This window comes from Ascaphus truei, chromosome 9 (assembly GCF_040206685.1).
Source record: "Ascaphus truei isolate aAscTru1 chromosome 9, aAscTru1.hap1, whole genome shotgun sequence".
NCBI classification, from domain to species: domain Eukaryota; kingdom Metazoa; phylum Chordata; class Amphibia; order Anura; family Ascaphidae; genus Ascaphus; species Ascaphus truei.
In genome coordinates, this window is record NC_134491.1 from 2,941,963 (window position 1) to 2,967,741 (window position 25,779).

At 46.2% G+C, this 25,779-nt stretch overlaps 1 long non-coding RNA gene across 1 annotated transcript in view; it reads left to right on the top strand.

Moving 5' to 3' along the window:
• The first annotated feature begins 284 nt into the window (after positions 1-284).
• LOC142502233 (uncharacterized) overlaps positions 285-25,779 on the top strand; it is a 93,901-nt gene continuing 68,406 nt past the window's right edge. Inside the window, exon 1 of the long non-coding RNA XR_012803685.1 lies at positions 285-408. This is a non-coding gene — a long non-coding RNA (uncharacterized LOC142502233). The remainder of the gene's footprint in view (positions 409-25,779) is intronic.

Consider the following 25,779-nt stretch of genomic DNA (forward strand, 5'->3'; position numbering starts at 1 on the left):
AGACATCCTTCAACCAATCCCCTGCGTGCCGGCCGGCGTTCTACAAAGCCCCGCCCCGGCATACTCCTTCATAGTAGAATGCTAGGCTGCACGGGATTGGGTGAGAATGCCGAGAGCCGGGGGGCAGAGTATGAGCAGAGCACACCACACTACACTACCAGGGAGTAACGGTGCAGGAGATTGGTGGCCATTTGAGGAGGATGGGAGCAGCTCAGCAAGACCGCAGGGGATTGGACAGATGCCGGGTGGGAGGGGCCGCAGTGATCCATGGGATGGCAGTGATATCACTGACCTGTGACAGTGACTGCCACGAGGAGCACAGGAGAAGGTGTGTCACAGTCTGGTACTGCTCAGAGGCAGAGCTGCTGCTGCACGTGTGACACAGTCTGTACAATAATTACTGTGAGTGTAAGTAGCAACATATATATTTATAATAATGCACAACTATATTTCTGCTTTCCCCTGCTATTTATTTAGCACATTTTTATATTATATATACAAGCCCCAAGGTCAGGTCAGGAATGACAATGAGGAATGTCCAATTAATGTCTTCATTTTTTATTTAATTTTAATTAATGTCAATAAATTATTTATATAATTTTCTGTGTGTGTGTCTCTGTCTGGGTGTGTCTCTGTCTGGGTGTGTGTCTCTGTGTGTGTGTCTCTGTGTGTGTGTCTCTCTCTGTGTGTGTGTGTCTCTCCCCCTCCCTGTCATCCTCTCCATACCTGTCACCTCTCCCTCTCTCCACCTCCCTGTCACCTCTCCCTCTCTCTCCACCTCCCTGTCACCTCTCCCCCTCTCTCTCTCCCTCCCTCCCTGTCACCTCCCTCCCTCCATGTCACCTCCCTCCCTGTCACCTCCCTCCCACCCTCCCTGTCACCTCTCTCCCTCCCTGTCACCTCTCTCCCTCCCTGTCACCTCTCTCCCTCCCTTTCACCCCTCTCCCTCCCTGTCACCTCTCCCTCCCTCCCTGTCACCTCTCTCCCTGTCGCCTCCCTCCCTCCCTCCCTGTCACCTCTCTCCCTCCCTCCCTGTCACCTCCCTCCCTGTCACCTTTCTCCCTCCCTCCCTGTCACCTCCCTCCCTCCCTGTCACCTCTCTCCCTCCCTGTCACCTCTCTCCCTCCCTGTCACCTCTCGCCCCCCCTCCCTCCGTCACCTCTCTCCCTCCCTCCCTGTCACCTCCCTCCCCCCTCCCTGTCACCTCCCTACCTGCCTCCCTCCCTTTCACAACCCTCCCTTTCACCTCCCTCCCTCCCTGCCACCTCTATCTCCCTCCCTGTCACCTCTATCGCTCTCTCCCTCCCTGTCACCTCTATCTCTCCCTCCCTCCCTGTCACCTCTATCTCTCCCTCCCAGTCACCTCTATCTCTCCCTCCCTCCCCGTTGCCTCTCTCCCTCCCTGTCACCTCCCTCCCTGTCACCTCCCTCCCTCCCTCCCTGTCACCTCCCCCTCCCTGTCACCTCCCTCCCTCCCTGTCACCTCTATCTCTCCCTCCCAGTCACCTCTATCTCTCCCTCCCTCCCTGTCACCTCCCTCCCTGTCACCTCCCTCCCTCTCTCCCTGTCACCTCTCTCCCTTCCTCCTTCCCTGTCACCTCCCCCCTCCCTGTCACCTCCCTACCTCCCTCCCTTTCACCTCCCTCCCTCCCTGTCACCTCTATCTCTCCCTCCCTGTCACCTCTATCTCTCCCTCCCTCCCAGTCACCTCTATCTCTTCCTCCCTCCCAGCCACCTCTATCTCTCCCTCCCAGCCACCTCTATCTCTCCCTCCCAGTCATCTCTATCTCTCCCTCCCAGTCACCTCTATCTCTCCCTCCCTCCCAGTCACCTCCCTCCCTCCCAGTCACCTCTATCTCTCCCTCCCAGTCACCTCTATCTCTCCCTCCCAGTCACCTCTATCTCTCCCTCCCAGTCACCTCTATCTCTCCCTCCCAGTCACCTCTATCTCTCCCTCCCTCCCAGTCACCTCTATCTCTCCCTCCCAGTCACCTCTATCTCTCCCTCCCAGTCACCTCTATCTCTCCCTCCCAGTCACCTCTCTCCCTCCCTCCCAGTCAACTCCCTCCCTCCCTCCCAGTCACCTCCCCCCCTCCCAGTCACCTATCTCCCTCCCTCCCAGTCACCTCTCTCCCTCCCTCCCAGTCACCTCTATCTCTTCCTCCCTCCCAGCCACCTCTCTCCATCCCTCCCAGTCACCTCTATCTCTCCCTCCCAGTCACCTCCCTCCCTCCCTGTCACCTCCCTCCCTGTCACCCCTCTCTCTCTCCCTCCCTCCCTGTCACCCCTCTCTCCCTCCGTCACCTCCCTCCCTCCCTGTCACCTCCCTCCCTCCCTGTCACCTCCCTCCCTCCTAGTCACCTCCCTCCCTCCCTCCCTGTCACCTCTCTCCCTCCCTCCCTGTCACCTCCCTCCCTCCCTGTCACCTCCCTCCCTCCCTGTCACCTCCCTCCCTTTGGGGGGGGGGCGCGCATGATTTCTGTTGGCGGCAGTGATGGGGGAGAAGGTAGAGAGAGAATGGGAAGAGGTAGAATTAATAATACAGCATCAATGGTGACACTATTAGATAAATATCATTATAATATTCTTTTTTAGTAATGTTTTTTGTTGTATTAATAATTTTTTTTGTGTCCCGGTTTTTCATTTTCAAAATCTGGTCACCCTAAATTAGGAAGAGATTCAATTTATATAAAAGGACAATAATGTCTACCATACCGGGAAGTTCCTGTGTCATAAATTACATCCCTAAAATGGCAACATGGCTACTCCCTGAAGTCACAGTTTTACACAGCAATTTCAAAATGCTTTTTGAAAAGTAAAAAAAATAAAGACACCATGTTAAAGCTGGGAGAAGAAGAGATGTTCTGTCCCAATATCACCGAGGCAAGTGAGTAGAGGCAGCATAACTCAATCCCATATACCAATCAAGGGGAAGCTTCTTATTTGCTGAAGTGTTTATTGGGCAAAAACAATACAAATACAATGATAATGAGGGAAACACTGTGGGATTGGAACAATGGAGAGGAAAGGAAGCTAGGATGGCAAGAGGGATAATGCTAGGTAAAGGGGATAGCTTAGTGTCAGGGATAGGTACAGTACAATAACTGTTCCAGAGGAGATGATATTGCTCAAGATGTCTGCTGGGTGAAAGAGAGCATGCTTGCCTGGACAAGCAGGAAATAAGGCAAGGACTATGCCAACTAGCAATGGCAGGAGGGGCAGTCCAACTCACAAAAGAGCAAATGGGGGTTGCCAAGGCAACAGACTGAGAAGCCAAAGGGGGTGAAGTTACATTGTTGCAATAATACACAGAGGAGTGTTGGCTGCCTTAGAACTGGGAAAACATACAGCGAGGTTACAGGACAAGAGTTATTTTCTTAAGGGAGTAATCTGCTTGTAAAGATTGTACAAGTTGCAGTTTAAAAAAAAAATATTAATAATATTTTGTTCCCCTTTAATATGTGCATCAATACAATCCACACAATGATAAGTAATTAGCTAAGTTGCCAATCAATCCGTTCTCCTGTGATCGATCAGCAAAGATTCAGCTTGGGATCACTAAATGGCTGTCAGTGCAGCAGAAGAGGACCAAAGATGCAAAGTTCGGTGGGGAAGATCATATGACCAGGCAGCCACTAGATACAATTGGTGCACTGCTAGAGGGCAGGGCTCAAAAAGGTGTGTGCCAGAGTCTGTTTCAGAAGAGGAGGGGGGGGTGACTTTGTAAATGGTTGCTATAGAAACAAAAAATGCTTGTTACATTATAATAGATTAAAAATGTCATTTAGAGATGCAAAAAAAAAAAAGAAATGCTACAAGTATTTTCTCATAGTACAGAACTCATTTATTTAAGACATTCAGCCTGGAATTGTACTGCATTCAGCACATGGCTGGTACCCATGGGGTTAAGAGATCAGCAGACCACACATTGACCATTTTTTGAATCTCTGCCCAAATGCACAAACTTACACGTCAAGTCTTCCACTTCTACAAGGTAATACAGGTATATGTAGTATACAAGGTAATACAGGTATATGTAGTATACAAGGTAATACAGGTATATGTAGTATACAAGGTAATACAGGTATACAGTGGCGGCCGCCTTTATCCTAATGCGGCCGCCACCGCAGGAATTTTAAAACCGCGGAGGCGCGGCTTCTTTTTGGCCGGTTTCCCGCGCCTCGGGCGCTTTCAATGATAAGCACCATTAGCGCTTATCTGATGATGCGGCCGCCGCGCGGGATACTCCGATACAAACGGAGAAAATGCCCGGATAAATCCGGGAAAGTGTTAGAATAAAGGTGGCCGCGACAGTATGTAGCATACAAGGTAATACAGGTATATGTAGTATACAAGGTAATACATGTGTATATGTAGTATACAAGGTGATTAATGCATGTATGCAAGGTAATGCACGTATATGTACTATACAAGGTAATGCATGTATATGTAGCATACAAGGTAATGCATGTATATGTAGTACTAGCTGATATACCCAGCGTTTCCCGGTATGTAAATGGAGAAAATAAATGTATGTTGTTTAAAATAAAAAGTACAATAATGAAATATAATTGTAGTTGATGTTTATTGTAATGCTTGTTTATAAACAACATTTTTAGTTGATCCAGTTGGAGCAAAGATATATGTCATGTGGTGATCCGACTCTAGAACATGCCACATATAACTGTCCATGGGAGAAACATGGTGATTCAAAGTTGATACCAGTGCACTTGATTGACTGTCCTTGTGATTTGTTGATGGTGATACCAAATGCGAGTCTGACTGGAAATTGTAGGCGTTTGAAATTGAAGGGCATGTCTGTAGGAAACAAAAAAGAAAAAAGCGCAAGGCCCATAGAGTAGTATAGTTAAGTTTATCCACAATTAAAAACGGTTATAAACACTTACAACAATGTAGTTGTTACAAGCACTTCGGTACTGAGATAGACCGCAGGAACAGAGGCACGTTGCTCGTCTGTTTGTCGGGGTTGTGTGAGTTCTGGCCCTCTTCCTCCTCTCGAACGGCGAACTGTTGCACTTCCGCGTCAGGTGACTTGTGACGCCGGCGTGTGTCATCGAACGGTGGCTGAACTGCGGGCGGTCTCCAATTCCCTCTCCAAACACGGCGGTCAGGAAACTCTGCAATCTGGGTCTTCACAGCAGCTTAGTGTAGGCTCACTGGCAACCAGAGCAATGTCAGCCCTACGCGTTTCGAGAACTGTGTTCTCTTCGTCAGGGGAACTGTCATTGCTGGTTGCTTTCTATTACTATATATAGAGTGCTGCATTAATTGATTATATAACGCAATAAATTAATCTGATCTAATCAGTGCCATATTGGTGTATGCTTCCAGTATCCTCTTGAGAATACATATCTGAGAATGGACCAGAATAATTAATGATTGTTTAGTCAATTAATAATTGAACAAGGGTAAAAACAAATTTAGTAAAGGGAGATTAAAAATGCTAAAGTATCCTATTTTTATTGTATAAATTAGAAAAGAAAAAGTATTAAAATCTCTGTGAACACTAAAACCAAACACCATTACATCAAAGTTGATACACAAAATTACATGTCATATTTATTCATTGAATGAATGAATGAATAAATATGACATGTAATTTTGTGTATCAACTTTGATGTATATATAGTAATAGAAAGCAACCAGCAATGACAGTGCCCCTGACGAAGAGAACACAGTTCTCGAAACGCGTAGGGCTGACATTGCTCTGGTTGCCAGTGAGCCTACACTAAGCTGCTGTGAAGACCCAGATTGCAGAGTTTCCTGACCACCGTGTTTGGAGAGGGAAAATGGAGACCGCCCGCAGTTCAGCCACCGTTCGATGACACACGCCGGCGTCACAAGTCACCTGACGTGGAAGTGCAACAGTTCGCCGTTCGAGAGGAGGAAGAGGGCCAGGACTCACACAACCCCTACAAACAGACGAGCAACGTGCCTCTGTTCCTGCGGTCTATCTCAGTACCGAAGTGCTTGTAACAACTACATTGTTGTAAGTGTTTATAACCGTTTTTAATTGTGGATAAACTTAACTATACTACTCTATGGGCCTTGTGCTTTTTTCTTTTTTGTTTCCCTTATCTCTAGTATCTTCTGGTTCCGAGGTTGGTTCCAGACGCAAAGAAGCTGCATACCCATATTTTTTCGTGACTGGACTCTATATATGTGGGAACACGATTTAGGACATTCTTCAAAGTATCAAGTATCAATTAATTTTTTCCTTTAATTGTTCCTTATTATTGTGTTAATCCCATCCTTTATATGCGACAAATGTATGTATATGTTTATTAATTTTGTTAGTAGGAGCGCTGGTGGATACATTGAAGGATAGAGGGGCCACTTCCCATCTAGTCCCTCATTGTGTCTAACTCACTCAAAACCATTCCCATGTCTGTAAGAATTAGTGGAATGCAGGGTATGAAGACATCTTCTCCTTTGGCCTTTCCTTTTAATATAGTAGCTTCAATGAGGTTGCACATTAAGGTTTTGATGCCGAGTCTTGTTCCATTACAAAGGTTAGGTGTGTTGAGATTGCGAAGTAGCATGATGGGTGATCCAAGTTTGAGTCTAAGGCGATGTGGTGGCATTCCAGGTGGCTCCAGGGAGTTTAGGAATTCTGTGGGATAGTTAACGGCTTCATCCGTATCTACAACCGCATCTATGGACTTGTATTCTGTTATTGGTCCTGGAACCATATCTTGAATTTGATTATTTATGTCATTAAAAGTTCTCAAGGAGTTAAGCTCAGTAATAGCCAAACCATTATATTTAATATTCAAGGACTCCATTTCCACAGGCTCAGTACCACAAGATTGGCGTAAAGCAGATGTGGTGCCTATATTTAAAAAGGGAGCTAGATCACAACGGGGAAACAACAGACCTGTAAGCCTGACTTCAATAGTAGGGAAACTACTTGAAGGTTTAATACGGGATAATATTCAGGAATACCTAATGGAAAACAAAATTATTAGTAATAGTCAGCATGGATTTATGAAGGATAGATCATGCCAAACTAACCTTATTTGTTTCTTTGAGGAGGTAAGTAGGAATTTAGATCAGGGTAATGCAGTTGATGTGGTCTACTTAGATTTTGCAAAGGCTTTTGATACGCTTTCACACAAGAGGTTGGTGTACAAAATAAAGAGAATTGGACTCTGTAATAATATATGCACTTGGATTGAAAACTGGTAAAAGGACAGACAACAGTGAGTTGTCATAAATGGAACTTTTTCAGGTTGGGCTAAAGTCGTGAGTGGAGTACCTCAGGGATCGGTACTGGGACCCCTGCTTTCTAACTTGTTTATTAATGACCTTGAGGTTGGCATTGAGAGCTAAGTCTCCATCTGTGCTGATGATACTAAATTGTGTAAGGTAGTAGAATCAGAGCAGGAAGTAATTTCTCTTCAGAAGGACTTGGAGAGACTGGAAACGTGGGCAGGTAAATGGCAGATGAGGTTTAATACAGATAAATGTAAGGTTATACATTTGGGATACAAGAATAAAAAGGCAACTTACAAATTAAATGGAGATATATTGGGGGAATCCTTGATGGAGAAGGATTTAGCAGTGCTTGAAGACAGCAGGCTTAACAATAGTGCCCAATGTCATGCAGTAGCTGCAAAGGCAAACAAGATCTTATCTTGCATCAAACGGGCAGTGGATGGAAGGGAAGTAAACATTATTATGCCCCTTTACAAAGCATTAGTAAGACCACACCTTGAATATGGAGTATAATTTTGGGCACCAATCATAAGAAAAGACATTATGGAACTAGAGAGAGTCCAGAGAAGAGCCACCAAATTAATAAAGGGGATTGACAATCTAACTTATGAGGAGAGGCTAGCTAAATTAGATTTACAGCAGGGCCTCGCTTCTCGGCGCTCTGCTTTTTGGCGATCCGCTGATACGGCGGCACCGAGAAGGGGGCCGCCATGTTGAATTTAAAATTGTGCGTGCGCAGAACGGACGGGTGCGCCCGGCGCGCATGCGCAGACCGCCGGTGGCGCGCGCAGACCGCCGGTTGCGCACGCAGACCGCAGGTCGCACATGCACTGAACGGCGAAAAGACCAGTTTGCGCATGCGCAGCACTGAAAATCGCCTCTGAACGGAACCTGTCTCTGGAACGGAATCCGCCGTATACCCGGGGCCCGGCTGTATTTACATTAGAAAAGAGGCGTCTAAGAGGGGATATGATAACTATATACAAATATATTCAGGGATAATACAAGGAGCTTTCAAAAGAACTATTCATCCCACGGGCAGTACAAAGGACTCGGGGTCATCCCTTAAGGTTGGAGGAAAGGAGATTTTACCAGCAACAAAGGAAAGGGTTCCTTACAGTAAGGGCAGTTAAAATGTGGAATTCATTACCCATGGAGACTGTGATGGCAGATACAATAGATTTGTTCAAAAAAAGGTTGGACATCTTTTTAGATGGGAAAGGTATACAAGGATATACCAAATTAGAAACAGGAAATAAAAAACAGCGCAAAACCGCATAGTGAAGTATATCAAAATATAATTGAATATAAAAAAGGTGAGTATTAGGCGTACGTCAGGTAAAGAGAACAAGCGCATTGAGTGCAAATAGCACAACAGGTTACCACACTGCAGCAGGTATCATGGGTCACTGGCAATCGCACACACGCTGATATCCCAGAGAGGAATCCTCCTCTGATGAGACCAAGACCACCGGACAGACGGAGTTCCAGAAGCACCTTCCACTGAGGACGTGAGGCTGATTCCACGATTCTTTTCAACTGCGATTGCCAGTGACCCATGATACCTGCTGCAGTGTGGTAACCTGTTGTGCTATTTGCACTCAATGCGCTTGTTCTCTTTACCTGATGTACGCCTAATACTCACCTTTTTTATATTCAATTATATTTTGATATACTTCACTATGCGGTTTTGCGCTGTTTTTTGTTTCCTGTTTGTATAGTGTTGTTAGAGTGTTGAGCCACCCTGACCAACTAAACCTGCAGCCGCCATACTATTCACACAGTCATTGTATGTATTCTACACTCCAAGGTTGAGGGTATTACTGTATATCTATTTAAATCACTATTCACTTTTAGTAGATTTATTAATTATATTGGTTTAATTAGCTGCGCACTGTATTTCTTCATTCTTCATGTACCAAATAAGCATACATGGGAAGTATGTTGATCCAGGGATTAATCCGATTGCCAATTCTTGGAGTCAGGAAGGAATTTAGTTTTCTCCTTATGAGACATCATTGGATGATATGACTCTGAGGGTTTTTGTTTGCCTTCCTCTGGATCAATAAGGAAGAATAGATATAGGATAAAGAATCTGTTGTCTAAATTTAGCATAGGTTGAACTTGATGGACGTAAGTCTTTTTTCAACCTCATCTACTATGTAACTATGTAACTATGTAGGGTGGTGGGGGGAAGGGGGGGGGGGGTGAAATTGTGGCCGGGAGTAAAATGTCACTCTCCCTCCTCTCTCTGCACTATCCTTGTCTGTTATTTCGCTCCACCCTATTTATATTCTCCCCCTGAGCTCCTGCCCCCCACACACATACACAGTGTCACACACACACACACACTCACACTGGATGGGGGGGGGGAAGGGGGTGGAACGTCCACAGATCCGAGGAGGCTGCTTGGCCACCCAGCGCCCATCTCCCGGCCCGCGCGCGCCCAACCAAGGGAGCGCCGTGCTCAAGGTGACCGGAGGCAGGGGAGCGCCATGCTCAAGGTGACCGGAGGTAAGGGAGCGCCAGGGAGGGCAGGGAGCGGCAGGGAGGGAAGGGAGTGCCGGGAGGTAAGGGAGTGCCAGAGAGTTAAGGGAGTGCCGGGGAGGTAAGGGAGTGCCAGAGAGGTAAGGGAGTGCCGGGGAGGTAAGGGAGTGCCGTGGTCAAGTTGACCAGTGGTAATTGAGCGCCTGGGAGCTAAGGGAGTGCCAGGAAGCTAAGTGAGCGCCGGGTAAGGAAGGTTTGCACCGGGAAGGGAGTGCCGGGAAGGGAGTGCCGTGGGCAAGGAGACCGGAGGGAAGGGCATGTTCCGCGCGTCCGTCACTGCCCTGCTCCCCTCCCCTCATCCTGTCATGTCCCGCTGGAGCAGCGGAGTGTGAGGGGGGTTGGTGTTGAGGGTGAAGAGTGGTGATCAGCCGTGATATTTGAATGTATGAAGTGTGTTAAGGAATGTGGAGATTGAATATTGTATTTGTCGTGAACCCTGGATTTTGCTTGAGATTTGAATATGAAGTGTGTTAACGAAGGTGGTGATGTAATATTTTATTTTTCGTGAACCCGACCATTTTTAGATGTATAGTATAGTTTTTGAATGTGTACTGGTGTACAGGGTCATGGTGGCAAATGGTGGCTAATATTGTGTTTGGCATGAAGGCGGCCATTTTAGCGGAGATGTAGATTAATTAATGTATTTGTTGGGAAGGTTGGGATTTTTGCATAGTAGTGTTGTCCTGAGCGAGGAGTGTGTAAATTGTAGGTGAGTATCGTTTCTTAAAATTCTGATTGAGTAAGTAAGGGGGAGAACGGCCATTTTACCATAGTATCTGTGAAGCGTGTATTTCTTCGTGCGTGAAGGCGGGAATACGGACATTTTAGCATGATACAGAGTGCAGAGTGAAGGCGGGAATACGGCCATTTTAGCATGATGCTGAGCGCGGATGCAGTGTGAAGTTTGAAATAGTCAGACGTGCATGAAGTGTGTTAAATAAATATGTAATGGCGCGCGTTCTGGCGGGAAGGCGGGCATTTTGGTAAAGGGTCCAAATTCTTGTATTTGCCGCTGAGCGTGCATGAAGGCGTACATTTTTGGTAAGGGTGACAATGAATATAGTATCGCATGCTGAGCGTGTAGCGGACAGTAAGGCGGTTGACGGGGCCCGAATTGTGAAGTTGCGGGGCGGGGTCAGAGAGTAAGCATCGGTTGGTAAGGGGGAGTGATTTGTGAGTGTGGGGTTGGCGGCCGGGAAGTTGCGGGGCGGGCGGCCATAACAGAGCGGTTGGGAAGGATGAGTGACTGATTTGGTGGGCGTGAAGGCGGCCGTGCGGAGCGTGCAACGGGGACAATGAATATTGTATCGGGCGGTGCAGAGAGTAAGCGGGTGTGGAGGGAGTGATTTGTCAGCGGTGTGGGCGGGTAAGAGGGGGGTGGACATGACAGTAAGCGGGCTGCTGATGGAGTAAGTGGGGATAGCGGAGAGACAGTAAGGGGAGTGGTGATGTGCGTGGAGGGGTAACAGGAGTGTGTTAAACTTACCAAGGTGGGTTGCTGAGTCCGCAGGGGTGATTCAGCAGGGAGAGAGTGTCACAGTGTTATGGTGAGTCTGCAGGGCTGAGTCTGTGGAGTAGGTGTGTCCGTGATGTCAGCGTACCTATGTCAACGTACCTCTTGGCCAATGATAGCCGTGGGGGAGGCATGTCACAGTGGAGGAGGTGTGTCCGTAATGGTCAGCGTACCTCTTGGCCAATGAGACCCGTGGGGGAGGCGGGTCATGGGCGGGCGGATCGAGGGACCAATCACAATCCCCACATCTACTAACAATCAAGCAAATGTAATTTTTATATATATAGATACAAGGTAATGCATGAATATATTTAGCATACAAGGTAATGCATGTATATATAATATACAAGGTAGTGCATGTATATGTAGTATACAAGGTAATGCATGTATACTGTATGTAGTATACAAGGCAATACATGTATATGTAGTATACAAGGTAATACATGTATTTGTAATATAATATATATTGTAGTTTACAAGGTAAAACATGTATATGTAGTGTAGCCCTCTTTACCCCTGAATAAAGAGACTATTGCCATTACCTGTTGGCTCACAGGGGGCCCAAGCCTCCGCCACTGAGAGCCTGGGGTGGTATAATTATCGTCTTGGTGCAGTGCCTCAACCTGCGAGAAATCCCAGTGTAGTGGTAGGAGCCCCTCACAGGAACCAATAGTAATAGTAAACACACACGGTATATAATAACAACCTTTACTGACAGCACATATTACATAACACCACCACACAGTGTAGTAAACACCCAGCCCAGTACCACCAGTGAGTGTCCCCAAGTAGATCAGGTGCTAGGCACCAATACCCTGATGACCCTTTCCAATGTTCAGGCCCACCCAAAAGTGTAGGGAGTAGCGCTACCCCATGAGCTGTTGGTGCACTTTGTTGAGGTACCTGCTGAGTACTCAAGTACTCGGTATGGCTGACTTAGTAATGAGGATCCGGCTTCCTGGTGTCCCTGACACTACAGTAATATGGGTAAGCATCCCTATCTAAGGGGCCTTCCCTGAAGCAGCCGCAAGCTACACATGATTGGGGCCTATCTGGGACCTAAGGGGATTCTCTGGCCTATCTGTCCTAGTCAGAGTGCCACTGACACTCAAACCCTACCTTCCTCTTCTCTGTCCTGGCTCTAAATGACTGCTTCGCGCTCTAAGTGCGCCAAATGTATCTATTCTCCTCAGAGGATCCTAACAGTCCTATTGGCTGAGCTGCGCCACATGATCTATGCCCCAAAGCACTAAGGGGCTTGTAGTTCCCCTGCGGAGCATGTATATAATGGCAGCCGCAACTGTGAGGCCTTTGCGCATGCGTGATACTTCTAATGGCCGCTGGGTGCTCTGCTGTGCATGCACGAGCCTCCCTGACATAGCGGCGTCCTGTACCGCCGCTCACCACGGGTCGCTGGCAACCCGCTCGCCCACATCAACCTCCCCACACCCGCGACTATACCCGCCGCCACCGAAGGGTAAGAGGAAGGGGGAAACGTGCACGGAGGAACCGGGGGGACCAGTGGGACCTGGTTACAGTAGTATACAAGGGAATGCATGTATATGTAGTATATAAGGTAATGCATGTATATGTTGTATACTGTCATGCTGTGCTGCCCGCAGACCAGACTAACCCCTAGTACTGAGCTGGAGAGTGAGTAACCATGCACCCGCAGTAGTGAGAGCGTGCCCGGAGTGTGGATTTGGTAGCGTGGCCAAGGCCAGGGGTACAAGGAGCTTGTCGTAGTACTTGCCAGATCTGGGCGTAGGGAAGGTACCGTAGTGAAGTCCGAAGCCAAGGGTCGAGGGTAGGAGAGGTCTGAGTCATAGGAGTCCATGAGCTGAGTTCGAGGGGTCCGGGAGGTAAGCGAGGTCGAGTGGAAGCCGGGGTTGTGGAGCCAGAGAGGGTAGGAAGACAAGCCGGTGCAGTAACAAGATCTGTAACGTAAGAGGGAGCTGGGCACAGTATCCAATAGCACAAGGCAAACAAAACTATGCAGAGCGAGGATGTATTGGAGCCACGGGTAATAAAGCACGGAGAGCCAGTCAGAGGAGGGGTCAGGGCAGAGGTGAGCCAAGGAGCCCTTTGTGATAGGGCAGAAGGTGAGGAGCAGGTTTGCTGCAGGTGAGCGGCAGGGAGGCGTGAGTCTGAGACCTGGGACGGCCGGTGGGCGGAGCTACACGGCCGGTGCAGTGCATAATTAAGCTGTGTGACGCGCGCCCTGTAAACAGAGCGGGCGCGCGTCCAGTAGTCGGCGGCATATGCGAGAGCCGCGGGGGAGCGGGGGGGGGGGGGGAGGGGCGCTTCACGACGAAGAACAGGAGCGGAGGAGACCGCAGCTACCCGGACAGGTAGGGAAGGGCAGCGCCAAGGGCGGCGTATGCCCTGATTCCTGACATATACAAGGTAATGCATGTATATGTAGTATACAAGGTAATACATGTATATGTAGTATACAAGGTAATGCATGTATACTGTATGTAGTATACAAGGTAATACACGTATATGGAAACAAAAGAAACAGCGCACAACGCCAAATAGTGAAGCAAGTAATGCTATATATTAGTAATTACAGGGTAATAAATCTGCGTACATTAAAACAGTGGAATAGGTGCATTTAGTGTGTTTCACACAAGTTACCACTCAGCAACTGTTGTCAGAAGAGTTTGCAGCTTGCTTCTCTCAGCGGGGGCGCTACATTGGTTCAGGAGCAGGATTAATGTCCAAAACCCCTCATCCAGCAGTACATCGCTCCCAAGGGGATTTCCCTTTACAGCAACCACGCTCCGTTGCAGGTATTGGTGCTTGGTGGGACCGCTCGCGCTTCCAAGCCGTCTGGTGCAGCTCGTGTAGCTCAGCGAGCAGATCCACTGTATGGGGGTGAGACTTCAGCTCTGCAAGGGTACACTCGGCATGCCACGTTGTCGCTGTTCTTCACTGTTAATACACGTATATGTAGTATACAAGGTAATGCTTGTATATGTAGTATGCAAGGTGCTGTATAACGGTAGACGGCAGTTCCCCAAACAGAAGAAGGATAACAATTAAACTTTCGTTCACTGTGTTCAATAATGGCAAAAACTTGCTTTTCAAAGAAGTACTGTACAACACAGAAAATGTAGCGATGCAAAGAGAAGTTAGCTTTGATGTTTTGTGCAATGTGTTCTCCCGATTGTGCAAAATGCGAGAAAGCTTTTACTCTGACGTAATAATGTTACAGCCTTTGAAGTGGATGAATCTGGTTTGAATCACAGTGTCATGTTCTTGTGACCTTGAGCAAGTCACTCAATCTCCCTGCGCCTCAAAATAAGACTGTAAGATGTACGGGACAGGGATTTGTTGTGCAAGCCGATAATTCTATTGACAGCACTGTGTGTGCTATATCATTAAAAAATATTATGCTAATCTTCTGTGTCATTTAGCACAGATGTTTTAGTCAGATAGCTGTCAGTTTAGCACAGAAAATGGAAAACAGACCTGGCTACCAAGACTATCCTACACTCCGGACGTGGTCCCCGTGTCTGTGGCTGATGTTTATTGTTATTCCCATCTCAGTACCGGGGTCTCGTCTAGTTTGTGGTGAGCACAGTGTGACAGTATGCTCAGCCCCACAAACATAGACCCCGCTGAGGTGGGAGATATGGTGGCATCACATGCCGCTATGTTCTCCAGACTCGAGAAGTACTTAGAGCAGTCTGACCGTCGCATGGACTCCCTACAGAAGGACCTTCAGACCCTCACAGTACAGGTGCAACAGGTTAATGTACACACTGTCTTTACACCTCTGTCTACCCCTCTGACTAACCCTCTGACTAACCCTGTGTCGTCTGAACCACGACTTCCTACGCCCAACTGATACTCCGGAGATCCCTTAGAATGTCGTGGGTTCCTCAAGCAATGCTTTATCCAGTTTGAGATGACACCCTCCTGGTTCCTTAACCCAAGGTCAAAGTAGCATACATTATTTCGTTACTCACAGGTGATTGTATTGTATTGTATGTCTTTATTTATATAGCGCCATTAATGTACATAGCGCTTCACAGTAGTAATACACGTGGTAATCAAATAAATAACAGATAATATAAATAACAGATCATGGGAATAAGTGCTTTAGATATAAAAGTAACATTAAGGAAGAGGAGTCCCTGCCCAGAGGAGCTTACAGTCTAATTGATGCGTTGGCTTGGGCCTCTCCCATCTGGGAACAAAGAAGTGACCTCACACAGGATATTGGGCAATTCAGGATATTGGGCAATTCACCAAGGAATTCAGACGTGTTTTTGACACCCAAGGTCATAAAATTACTGCTGCTTCATCCCTTTTTCACATAATTCAGGGAAATCGTCCGGTGGCCAGGTATGCCTTGGAGTTCCAGACAACCGCTTCTGAGACAGACTAGGCTCTCTCTAGCTTTTTGGCAGGGACTCTCAGAACCTTTGAAGGCTGAACTCGCCGCGCAGGAGCGCCCAGCTGACCTGGAGGAGCTTATTGCAGTCTGCATTCGGGTGGATTGCGTCTGCAGGAAAGGAAATCTGAGCGTTCACGTCATCATCAGGTACCCGTCAGGTCACCGCTTGTTCTTTCCTCTTTTCATGAAAACCCTGCTGCGGTTGTTCCAGAACCCATGCAATTAGGCAGCAACAAACTATCCCTCTCAGAGAAGCAGCGTCGTCGAGCGTCCAGTCTTTGCCTCTATTGCAGTAATTCAGGCCATCTGGCTTTTCGTTGTTGTAACAGGGGAGTTATCCCTGTTCAAGTAATGTGCCTCTAATCCAGCAGTGTGGTGGTTAACTGCTGGTAGTCAATTAACAAACACCACCTGCCTGATTAGATTGCTTACAAAAGCCTGTCTTTTGAGACAGGAAGTGAGACTCCTTAGCTCATACCTGAGCTGAACTTGGAGACAGAGCAGAGATTGTCTTTGACTCTCACAACTTGTCTTGAGCCCTGCCAGAAGACACAGCAGAGCTGCTTCCCAGACACATGGAAAACTTCTAAACCTGAATGCTGACACACCCTGAGGAAAAGGGAGCTGAACCAGGGACAGAGAAGATTTCCCCTCCAAACCACAAGGAACAGATAAGACTTTCATTTATGAGACTTCTTATATCTGCTTATTTCATGCTATATGTTTTGGGGCTGGGAGACATGCTTATCTAAGGGAGTTGTGAACTGCATAGTATTTCACTAGAAATACTCCCAAGTGAATAGAAGCTTTGTTTACCCCTTGTTTGGATGGTTTCCTGATGTTAAGGAAACAGGCGCAATAAAAAGCCTTATTTAATTTCACATTAACGAGTCTCCCTTGCATACCTCTGTGAGCGTCCGCCCACAGTTGTCCTCTCAAGTCAAGAAATGCCGACTCCCATTGAGGTCCAGAGAAGCCTCCGTGGCACATTCTCCAATTCCTCTATTACCAAATAACAGCTACCTAGCAGAATTTTGGTTCCAGTGTCTCTTCTGGCCCTGGGTCCGGCGGTCGCAGCATCAGCGTTCATCGACTCCGAATCGGAAGGTAACTTCATTGATCAGGAGTTTTCTATAAAGAATAACATCCCGCTGATAATAAAAAAAAACTCAGATGGGAATAGAAGCCATTGATGGACGTCCTCTACAACCGGCTTTCATCATCTTGCAAACCATTGAACTTTCTCTCTTGTTCGAGCAAATCCACAGGGAGGAGATTTCTCTGGACGTTATACACTCTCCCTCTGCTGAGAAAATCTTGGGCCTTCCATTGCTTCAACGTCACAACCCGTATATTGATTGGGCTAAACAAAGGCCTATTTCATGGAATCAACAGTGCTCTTCGACATGTGCTGCACCACCTCAAAAGATCTACAGTATGAAGATGTCCGAGGAGGCACAGAGAACATTACCGGACTGCTATGCTGACTTCAGGGACGTTTTTGATAAAACCAAATCTGAGGTACACCCTCCCCATCAGTCTTTCGACTGGCCCATAGATCTTTTGCCTGGTTCCGTCCTTCCCAGGTGTCGTTCTTATCCGCTGTCCCTTCCAGAGACTAAAGCCATATCAGATTATATTCAGGAGAACCTTAAGAAAGGATTCATTAGAAAATCTTCTTCACCGGCTAGGGCAGGATTTTTCATTGTCAAAGAGAAGGATGGTACCCTACGTCCGTACATCGACTATCGGGGGTTAAACAAAATTACGATAAAAAAAACGATATCCACTACCACTAATATCCGAGTTATTCGACTGTCTCCAAGGATCTTCCATCTTCACCAAATTGGACCTTCGGGGTGCATATAATCTGATAAGGATCCGTCAGGGCGACGAATGGAAGACGGCCTTCAACACAAGGGACGGCCATTATTAATATCTAGTTATGCCGTTCGGCTTGTGCAATGCCTCTGCGGTCTTTCAAGATTTCGTTAATTAAAATATTCAGTGATCTCCTCAATAACTTTCTTATCGTTTATCTCGATGCCATTTTGATTTTCTCTAAATCTCTTCCAGAACACATTGAACAAGTTAAGTAGGTCCTACTACGTTTCCATCAGAACCACCTCTATGCCAAATTGGAAAAATGTCACTTTCATCAAACTTCTACCTCATTCCTAGGATACATCATTTCTGATTCTGGGTTCTCCATGGACCTCTCCAAACTGAAAGCCGTCGTGGATTGGCCGGTCCCCACTTCTCTTAAGGGTATTGAAAGGTTTCTAGGTTTTGCCAATTGTTATAGGAGATTTATTCATAATTTTTCGTCCATTGTCACTCCGATCACTGCCCTCACCAAGAAAGGAACTGATGTTGTGTCTTGGCCTCTCGCAGCTACTCAGGCCTTCAACTTCTTAAATAAATTCTTTGTGTCCGCACCGGTCCTGATCCATCCCAATCCTAAACTCCAGAAGATCCTGGAGTGGGGTCACTCTTCCAAGACTGGCGGACATCCTGGATCCAAGAGGACTTTCAATCTGATCGAACGGACCTTCTGGTGGCCCAACATGAAGGGAGATGTTAAGGAGTTCGTCAAGGCATGCACCACATGTGCTCGAAACAAAGTTCCCCTCAGGGACTCTTACGTCCGATTCTCATCCCAGATCGCCCCTGGAACCATTTATCGATGGACTTCATTGTAGAGTTGCCGGTTTCCAGGGGTAGGAACACAGTCTTGATGGTCATTGATCGGTTCTCGAAGCAGGCACATTTCGTCCCACTTAAGGGTCTACCGGATTATTCAACATTAGCAGATATTTTCACTAAGGATATCTTCTGTCTCCACTGGATCCCCTTGACCATCGTCTCTGATAGGGGTTCTCAATTTGTATCCAAGTTCTGGCGGGCGTTTTCTAAAAAGCTAGGTATATCACTGCACTTCTCCTCCGGGTATGACCCCCAGATGACCGGCCAGACGGAGAGGACAAACCAGTCATTAGAGCAGTATCTGCGCTGCTTCATCGCCGACACCCAAGATGATTGGACGGATCTGCTCCCTTGGGCAGAGTTTGCCTATAATTCCTTACGGAATGAGTCTACTCAGAATTCCCCCTTCTTCATAAACTATGGATTCCACCCCGCACAGCTACCCATCTCTTCCTCCTCCTCTGGGGTTCCAGCAGCAGACAACCAGATCCAAGTCCTACAGTCTTCATGGGCCAAGATTCAAGGAAACCTTAGGAAGGTTCAAGACAGAAGATTCAAGCGGACCGCCAGCATCGCAAAACTCCAGAGTTGAGACCAGGAGACAAGGTATGGCATTCCTCTAGGAACATACATCTGAAAGTCCCCATGCTCAAGCTGGCCCAAGATTCATGGACCCCTTTCCAATTTTGGAGAAGATTAATCCTGTGGTTGACCGTTTACAACTTCCACCATCCATGAAAATCCCATCCGTGTTCCATGTGTCCTTACTGAAATCTGCATACCGCAACTCCTGTTTTCCGGATCCATCTCCTGCACCATCAGCCCCTCAACTCATACAGGGGCAGCAGGAGTATGAAATCCAGTCTATCATAGATTCCAAGTTGTGTAGGAGGATCATTCAGTACCTGATGCATTGGAAGGGATAGGGACCCGAGAAATGCTCTTGGATTCCGCATCATCAGGTCCATGCGCCCGAGCTGGTCAGGAAATTCCACCTGAAATACACCCTAAAGCCTCGCAAGGATCGCCCAGAGGTCTCTCTTGAAGGGGGGGTACTGTGAGGATTACGGACGCACTCCTACCCCGCGCTTCCTCTCGCGCAGCTCCACGCACACGTGGGGCACCTTCAGCCCGTACTCCTCTCCTGACACGCACAGCGTGCATGCGCGCAGGGCTGACGTCATCTGATGCTGCGTACTTGGGCTCCGCCTCCGGATCACTCCGCACACTCCCAGTGTGCAGCGCACGCACGTGACGTGCGCCACGTCCTCAAGCTCAGTGGCAACAACATTCATCAGCTGATACAAGTAGCTGCACCTGCTCATTGGTTCCAGCCTATCACAGGCTTCTGCGGAGGCCACGCCTCCGCTCCACCCCCCATGTGGATTGGCTAATCAAGCTTATATATGCTCAGCTGTGCCATAGGCACTTTGGCTGAGCATAGATTGTGTTACTCTGTGTTTGCCTCTGCTGATCCTGCCTTGTCCCTGTCCTGTTGCCTTGCTTCCTAGATTTACCCCTTGTGTACCGACCCGGCTTGCCTTTGACCACCCACTTACTGCACCGACACACTTTATTCGAGCAAATACCCGGTATGTACCTGGCAGATACCTGGAATGCGCCGCTCCTCACCTCTGGCAAGCCCCGTTGCATTTGCCTTCCCAGCCTGGGTTCATGCCTGGCTGATGGGCGGCTGATCTGTTAAATGATAATGATTAGGATTTAATAGGCTGCAATGCTTCGCGTGTCTACCAGATGGCATAAATTCATGAATTGTAACGCAGTATATATATATATACTGTGCAGTATTGCAGCCAGCGGGAATAAAATGCTTCAATCCCTGCCGGAAAATAACTCAATGCACTCGGGCAGAAAACAGTCACAAACCTCAATACACCCGGGTATACCCGAATTCGTGGGACTAGCCGAGCTCGAATAAAGTGTGTCGCCAGTGTATCTGGAATACTGAACTCGACTGCCTTTGACTCTCCGCTCTTCTCGTACCCTGACCACGGCTTTGCACCTCGACGATCCTCCTCTCTCCTACTCTGACCTCGGCAAGTATTACGATTACCCTGACCTCCCAGACCCGGCTACCAAGACTATCCTACACTCCGGACGTGGCCCCCGTGCCTGTGGTTCGTGTTTATTGTTATTCCCATCACAGTACCGGGGTCTCGTCTAGTTTGTGGTGAGCACAGCGTGACACTCTCCTAAAGAAAAGCAGTATATTTCCACTCAGAAGACAAGTTACATATTGTTTATGTGAGGACCTTGCCTATGTAGTGGATTGCATAATGTGCTGTCTATGTCTGAAAATGTTTGTTTAATGAAAAAATAAACACTTTCTATCAAGAATATTAAGTTAAGGAATTAGCACTTGAATAAAATAATTGAGCTGCAGCTTTTTTAATGGCCTGGAAATGTTAAATATGCCGTGTGGAATGCAACACGGACACTTGACTGGTGCAAATGCCAAAATGTTGCGTTTGATATTGTTGACCACACTGCCACGAGAAACAAAGTGCTCTGACATTGGATCACACACTTTAATCTGGTTTCACTCTTATTTATCAGGAAGATACCAATATGGGTTTATCTCTGGCTCTACTAACTCTAACCACCTAGATGTTACCTGTGGGGTCCCCAAGGTTCTGTCTTACTGCAATTACTCATTTTACATCTTTAAAAATGACCTACTCACAGGTTTTCTATGGTTGTAAGACAAGCTTCATGCACATGTGTGCTAATAACACTATCCTAATTGCCAGTGCTGGACCAATCCGGGCCGTGGGCGACAGGATTTTGCCTGCTGACGATTGTCATGGCCGCCCAAGCAGCTCACGCGGTTCTATTTCAAATCCACTGCTCTCGCTAACAAAAAATTCCTCCTACCTGATTGAGCTGACGCGACTTGGCGTGCTGCCAGGAAATTATTTTGGCACACAGCCAGGCTCAATATGAGCCCGCGCTGTGAAGACAGCCCATCCTTTTTGAGGGTACCTGTACATTGAGGGACTGCGGATCAGGTAAGATCCCAGGTGGGATTGCTCCTTTAGACATTGTGAAGCGAGGGCATCCGGACACTGGTTAAGGGGTTCAGGAAAGTAGTCATTCACATGTGTCTTTTTTTTCTAGATTAGTGAAGTCATCCGACATTTTCACACACAGACACACACACATGCGTAACTATGTAACAAGGACTAATTGTAGTAAAGTATAAATGTAATACAATAAATAAATAAACTGTCAAAAACTATTGTTATTAGTTCTTACTAGGAATTTAATCAGTTTCTTTTTTTAAAAGCAGGGCGGGGATAGGTGGCGACTAGATTTTTTTGTTGATTTGTCAAGCACTGCTAATTGCACACAGCTCCAATCTCACTGACCTTGAAAATATCCTGCAATCTGGTTTCTCAAAGGTTGAAAAATGGATCACTCAAAACAAAAGTTTTTTTGTTTTTTTTAACTTGTGTTTTATTATTTTTTGCAAAATATAAAAGGAGGATGGGTACAGAAAATAAAAAGGGTGGGTGGGGAGGGGTAGGGGGTTGCATCCACATTGGTCTCCACACAGGGAGCATACAGTCAATTGTATATATACAGTACACCCATGTTAGTGTCTATATAGTCGATACAGATAATAGTCAGTTCTGGTCTCACAGCACAAATCAGGTTGGATGTTGCCATACATATGTCTCCCAGGGATCCCAGGTTGTCAGGAATCTATTGTATCTATCGTGAATTAGACTTGTGAGTCTCTCCATAGTCATTGTAAGGTTAATGTTGTGCTTTACTGTTTGTAATGGGTCTTATGTTTCCAATATTTTGCGATCATTACTTTGGCTGCCGACAAAAGTTGTGTTGTTATATGTTCTGCCTTCCTCTCCAGGGCCTCTATTGGCTTTAATAGAAGCATAGTTTCCATGTCCCATGTCAGGTCTAATCCTAGTACCCCTTTTATTAATCTTCTGATCTTTCCCCCCCAAAAAATTATCTTGGCACAGGACCACCATATATGTTTGAACGTGCCCAGTTGTCCGCAGTTGCGCCAGCACATGGGGGAAGTTTGTGGGAAAAATGAGTGTAGACGTGCAGGCGTCTAGTACCACCGGTGTAGGACGTTCAGGTTAGTTTCCCTAACCGCTGAGCAACGAGAGGCTCTGGCTATTCTTTTATATATTTCCTCCCAGTCCTTGTCTTCTAGGGGGTTACCAGTATCCCTTTCCCAATCTGAAATATTTTTGCTTGTTTGCCCCTTGTATTGCTGTATTAGAATCTGATAGAATTGAGCGATTGTCCCTTTGTGATATTCACCTAACTGGAACAGGTTCTCAAAGGTGGTGAGGGGTCTATTCCAAATATCATTTGGTTGTATCGAGGAAAAATAGTGTTTGAGCCGCATATATTGGAATATTTGCGTGTTCGGAATACAATATTCTTCTTTTAATTCAGGGAATGGCTTAATCCTGCCTCCTTTTTGCATATCTCCAATAGAGGATAGACCCTTTTCATCCCATCTCTTGAAAACGTTTGAGTGGTATGTTGGGGGGAACTTTGAGTTGAGTCTGAGTGGTGTCAGAGGCAAAGGGATAGACGAGATCTGCTTGTATTTACAGTTTTTGTCCCATATACAGTACATAAAGAGTGGGTGATCCTTAAAGTGTGATAGCCTACTTTCCATCTTTAACCACAAAAGAAACGCCATATCTATGGTCCGGGCTTCCGACCGCTCAATATCCACCCACGGTTTAGTGCCTGGGGTTACAAACCAGTAGATTAGTGAGCTCAACCTAGCTGCTTCGTAGTATTTGGCTAAGTCAGGCTGCCCGAGACCTCCCTGGGTCAGGAGGAGCACGATCAACTTTTTCTTAATTCTGGATTTTTTGCCGTTCCAGATACATTTAGTTATCTGTCTTTCCAAGTCCCTGATAACATATGTTGGGACTGTTACTGGTAATATTTGAAATAGATACAGTAATCTAGGTAATAGATTCATTTTGACGGAGGTGATTCTGCCTGACCAAGAAATCTGGTACCCCAACCAGCTCGTTAGGTCTTTTTTCAGAATTTTGATGAGGTTTGGCTAGTTCGCACCATAGATATCTTTGTATGATCTTGTGACAAACACTCCCAGATACCTTATCTTGTCTATCTTCCATTTTATAGGGAATTTCTTTTTCAGTTCGTTCTCTATATCTTTGGGTATATATAGACTTATAGCCTCTGATTTGGTATGGTTGACTTTAAAATGTGAAAGTTTGGCGAATTCTTCTAGTGTATCGAATAAGCTTCATAGGGATGATTCTGGGCTAGTCCGAGAGAGTAAAATGTCGTCCACCAAAAGGGATACTTTGTATACTTTGTCTCCTATAGGAACACCCTGCATCTCTGGTTTCGATCTTATTCTTGAAGCCAGTACTTCTATACATATAGCAAATAGCAGGGGGGATAGCGGACATCCCTGTCTGGTGCCGTTAGAGACTTTAAATGGGGTTAATATATGGCTTGAAGTATGTACTGTGGCTGTTGGGCTGCAGTATAGCGCTTTAATACCGTTAATAAAAAATTTGTGTAAACCCACCTCTCTGAGCACCCGAAACTTAAAGGCCAAGCAACCCTATTGAATGCTTTTTCTGCATCCATACCCAGTACCAGTGTGAGACGTTGGTTCGTGTTGCTGTTGTGTATAATATTAATAATCCAGCATACATTATTTGATGCTTGTCGCTCTGGGGTAAAGCCTACTTGGTCTGGGTGGACCAGAGTATTTAATAATACCTTATTCAGTCTGGACGCCAACATTTTTGCGAGCAATTTTATATCTCTGTTTTGCAGAGAGATGGGTCTATAGCTAGGGCATAGTGTGGAATCTTTCCCTTCTTTTGGTATTACAATAATGGAGGCTTCTAGTGAGTCGTTTGGTAAGGCCTCACCTTTCAAAATTTTATTGAACCATCTGACCAAATATGGTTTCAGTATGGTCTCGAACTTTTTAAAATAGAGATTGGAGAAGCCGTCCGGACACGGAGCCTTGGAATTTTTGAGGGATTTAATAGTTTCAGACACTTCCTCTGCTGTTATTGGGGCTCCTAAATGGCTGGCCTCAGACTCGTCTAGTTTAGATAGTCTTGTCGCTTTTATATACGGGTCTAATTTTGTTTCTAAGTCTACACAGTTTTGGTCAGGTTTCATCAGATTGTATAGGTTGCTATAGTATGTCACCAACTCTTCGTTGATTTTAGCGGGGTTATATGTAAACTCATCCTGATTATTCTTTATACTGTATATATTAAGACAGGCCGTCTTGTTTCGAAGTTTGGCTGCCAGGTATCTACGTATCTGCTTTGTTGCCTTCCTCATAAAAGATATGGTCATTCTAGCACATTGCTTTCTCGGTGTCCTCTATCAATATATGTTTACGTTCTGTTCTGTCTTTGTCAATTTTCATTCTGACTACGTCTGTTGGGTTTTGTTGAAAACTCTCCTCATTTTCTCTGATACTGTCGTTTAGACATTTATCTTCTTGTTTTTCTCTCTTTTTCTGTGAAGCAATACTGATTATATTACCTCTTAGGGTGGCTTTGTGCACGGCCCATAGAATTCTATCTCTTACTTGTCCGTTATCATTTAGTGAAAAATAATCTCGTATAGTATATAATGCTTCTATAGCATTTTTAGACTCAGGTATCCTAAGCAGAAGGTCATTCATACGCCAACGTACTCCAACCGGTCTTCAGTGTAGATCCCTTAGGGCTGTTATATAGTGTGTGCGGCCGTGCGCTCGCGGGCACGTGCCGCACACGTTTTGTGTATATACTGTGCGCGACTGTGTGTGTGTATATGCATGTGTATGTATATGTGTGTGTATGTATGTATGTGTATATATCAAACACACAAAAAGGTATGTTGCTCAACACTAAATATAAGTGGTTAAATCAGACCCTAAATAACACTGACTGATTGAGTATGAAAAGATATACACCCAAAAGGTCAGGAATAGAGAAATATAATAAGGGTAACCTGATGGTGCTGGGGGATAGATATAAATATAAAACACACTAAAAGGACAAAGACAATCCCCTAAAATAGCACTCTAAAATAAACCACCAAAATAAACAATTAGAATATAGCAAAAAAGACCCGGATGCTCCTCTGCCAAAGTAGAAAAGTGAACAAGATTTTATTAATGTAACAGCAAGACACACTAACTTAAAAACATGAACATGCTAATGACAGCTACAAGTACAGCTAAACCCCGTTATAACGCGGTGCTCGGGGTCCACCCCGAGTCCACCGCGTTAGTAACGGGGTCGCGCTAATTAAAAAAAAAAAATTGGCCGCCGCGCTCCTGATCGGGTGTGAG